Genomic DNA, 4,064 nt, shown 5'->3' with positions numbered 1-4,064 from the left:
CATACAGTACATTTATGAACTCTAGAACTGAGAAAACGCTGTTTTGGCCCGGTGTGTTACGTTTAATCTGGTTGGTCGTCCATGATGTGATGCATTTGATTGTTGTCTGGTAATTAAATTTTTTGTAGTTCTCTTGTTTTACCATGGGATGCCCCTGCATCATCTCTCAGAAGCCATATCTCATTACGCCAATCCTGATTGGCTGGTGAAATGTATCCACCCGCCGCACAGGTTTTGCTCAGGCTGCCTCGGGCTGGAACATGCCTGGCCAGGCCCTTGACGCCCACGGTTCTTGCCGTCACTGTGTCGTGTTCACAGTGAAAAGCCTCTGCAGATGGCTAGCACGGCAAGCTAGTCTGTCTGAGCAGAGCCCCTACCTTCTTTCGCACGGCACCCATGTGAATACCAATGAATTTGTAATTTCAACAATTTTCTGGGAGAAGTGGCGTATTATCTGACAGAGGTGCCAATAATTTTGGCCATGACTCTATCTATCTATCTATCTATCTATCTATCTATCTATCTATCTATCTATCTATCTATCATGTCTGACGTTTGTTTCAAACAAACCCCGTGAAAATTGCTTGAGAATTAAGTGATTTATGACAACTTTACTTGTGTAAGCACATCATTCCTCTATAGATGTAATGCACTGTAGGAGATATTGCCACCGGCCCAAGATGGCCGCCCTGTAGACGCACCGCTCTAGTGGGCGGCAGCAGTTGATGCGGCGTCTACGTATATATTGTCTGCACAGCAGTACCAGTAACATGCAAGTGGGGTTGCCAGCCACATAGTTTGCGTATAGGCTGGGCCGGCCATGGGTATATGAAAAGTGAACTGAGTGTCTAAATTCTAAAGATTAACCATACATAATTTTTAAAAAGACTACGCTTGTTTATCATAAACATTTGAGCAAAAAGGTGCGGCTAAAGATGTTTTCTTGCGCAATAAAACAAGAGTACATTTGATAAGAAATTTAATCAGGCCTTATCATCAATGCCATGTCACAGATCACGGGTTTTGATTTTTTAATTGTTATACAGTTTAAAGATTGATTGATTGATTGAACTTGCATTTTGAAAGTATACGTAATTTGAGAAGCTATTTTAGGAAGAAGATGCTCTGTAGATATAGCACAGTGAATTTTACAGCTGATTTAGGACCTGTTATCACAAGAAATGCTAACAGAAAGCTAACACAAGAGGATGGTTAACTTTTGTTAGGATATTTATTTGAGGCTCAGTAATTGTGATTAATTTGAATTGAACTTTAGTAATTGAGATGGTAATTGGAATAGACTTTCTGAGGATAAAAAATTAATTCATTGAATTGTAATTGAACATGAATAATTATTAGATTAATAATTGTAACTGAAAACCCTGATACAGATATACATCATACACATGTATCTGTATCCAAAATGTGTTTGAATATATGTTGAAAATAACAAGATTGTGAGTTGCAATTGTATTAAAAGTGTGTTATAAAAATAATAATAAAAAAAAAAAAGGTAGTAAAATCCTAAAGGAACATAATTAAAGGTACATACACCTCTTCCTTAGCGATCAAACTCTTTCTTAGAGATTTGTATAAAACAAGCTGTAGGTCAGTCCCAAATGTTTTCATTTGTATACTAAATATATACTAAACTAAGTAAATATGTCTTCTCTAAAAAGTTTGGTGTCACAAAAATGTAAATGTTGTTTACATGAGTGTGTTATATACACACCCCGCCCAGTAGCCCACCTTAAAAACTGTTGAAAAAAATGCACTTAGTCATTACTGTTTGTGACACTAATATTAAAATCTGTTCACTTTGTCTCTGGTGACAAATTTTAAGCAGTCTTAAGGACAGACTCTTCATTTTATGGATACAGATGAGAAAAAAAAGAAGAAGAAGTGATTCTCTTATATAAGGCTACCCAATATTTTCAGTAATTTACATGTGATAACATGAGAAAGCATAAGAATAATGATAATTTGCAAAGAGCAATTAGAGACTTTTAAGTGATGAGTGACTCTTTGTTTGTTGTTGGTCTTTTTAGATTTGGCTTATGTTTAAAGTGCTTGAATTTCTTTCCACAATTCAAACACGTTTGTTAAGATTTGCTCCTACAATTGATTTAGATATTCCCATAAATTGTGAATCAGATCAGCACAACACACAAAAAATTAATAATTTTAGTCCTACACTCTGAAGACAAATCGACAAAGCTAAACCCATCAATAGAGGAAGCTGATCTCGTATTTACGTAAAACAATGATCTTAAATGGCTTGTCAGTACTATGTAAACTGAACCTGGTAACCATGTTAACCCTCTCAGTACATTCAAATAAATACAACGTACAAAACATCTTTGATTTATTTATTTGAAATCATTATAGGGGCTGTTAAAGTTTAGTTAAGTGTATTTTCTGTTACCTTTTATGCCCTGAATGAATGCAAAAGTTATTTAAAGAAAGTTGACGGGAAGGCACTTCATCTTTACTTTTTGCATTTTATTGGAGAGATATTGCATGAAGTGAAGCTGGTGAAGTAAAATTTTGGAGTTTCAAAGATGTATTAATGAGTTTGTATGAGATTTCTAAAAAATTACCATGATTATATCAATCACCCTTTTCCTCAAATACAGGCCATTATTACTAAAATATGCTATGAGCCTTTAAAGAGTGATAGGTTAGTGTTGAGGACCCAAAGCACAGGGATCAGACTGCCAGGTTATGTACAGATGGTAATCAGAGTTTAATAATAATCGAAACACAAGTCCAAACAATAGTTTGTGGGAAAATGTATGAACAAAAGGCAAATTAAAAAGTCACACCTGTGCAGAGGAGGGAGCTTATGGGAAATGGACCACACCAAAAAATGTATTGGCACACACACAAAAAACCCGGAGTGACAAAACAGGCAAAGTGGTATAATGAATTATAGTTAAATGAAACTGAACCAAAAGTATGCACCTGTGATTCTCTCTGTGTTTCTGCTTGACGTGTTTGGAATGAACAAACATTCCTGTGTAAGGTTTGGCAAAGAGGTTTAATCAGTAGAATAAAAAAGCCTTTCAAATGTTCAGAACTCTAGCCATGTGAAAAACGTTTATGTTGCCATCGATAACATCTCATAGAAAACAAAAGAAGCTTGACACGAGTAATTTAAAACCTAGAATGTAATTTAATATGTATTGGTCAATGTCAATCCACTCCCTTGGTCGATGTCAATCGAGGGAGCCCATCTCCAGGTCCGGAGCAGCTCTTGGGTTTGCAGTGGAGGTTCTTGCTCATACATTGGTCCACAATGCACTTTAAAATAATCAACCCTTCCCCACCCTTTCTATTTCCTACCTTGAGTCTCTCTTCCCTGTTCCGTTCCCCCTCACCCAGATGTAACACTGCCCTCTCTTTTTATTCCTCCCTTTAATAAAGTATTTCTTACCCTTCCTTAGGGAGGGCTGGTGATGGTCACAATTAAGCAATAAAATAAATTCATTTATTTAATTGCAATAACAAAACATGCATTTGTGTCTTAAAAAGATTGCACTTCTTGTAGTGTTGACCTTTGACAGCATGTGCAGACAAAGAAAAAAAAAATGTTAAAAACACCATTTGATTGGCATTGGTTTGACACTGATCCAAAATACCTCTTATTATTTTACACATTTTACTTCTAGTGACGTTAAGATGTATGACTCAACCTTTCCAATCAGCTCGTTTTTTTCCTGAAGTAATCTCACCTAAGATCTAGAAGTGTTTGTCCTATTATTTTCATTGACTGTCATTTGAGTTTAAAGGATATTTCATCAAAATTCCCCTTGATGGCTTTAAAACAAATGAAGTGCCATATTACTGAAAAAAATCGTAATGACTTTTTTCACACCAAAATACACACAAAATATAGTGTACCCTTCATTCTTTGGTTATTCCGTTTTAAAACCAAATCAAAATAACAAATACATAGTGTGGATGTTTTGTTTTACTGACTTAAAATCTCAACATAAATACAGAAAAATCAAAAGCCAGACAAGCAGTGTTTGTTTGTTGTTTGTTTTAAAATTAAATCTTCT

This window comes from Gouania willdenowi, chromosome 1 (genome assembly GCF_900634775.1).
Source record: "Gouania willdenowi chromosome 1, fGouWil2.1, whole genome shotgun sequence".
Taxonomy (NCBI): domain Eukaryota; kingdom Metazoa; phylum Chordata; class Actinopteri; order Blenniiformes; family Gobiesocidae; genus Gouania; species Gouania willdenowi.
Note: the sequence above shows the minus strand (reverse complement) of the source record.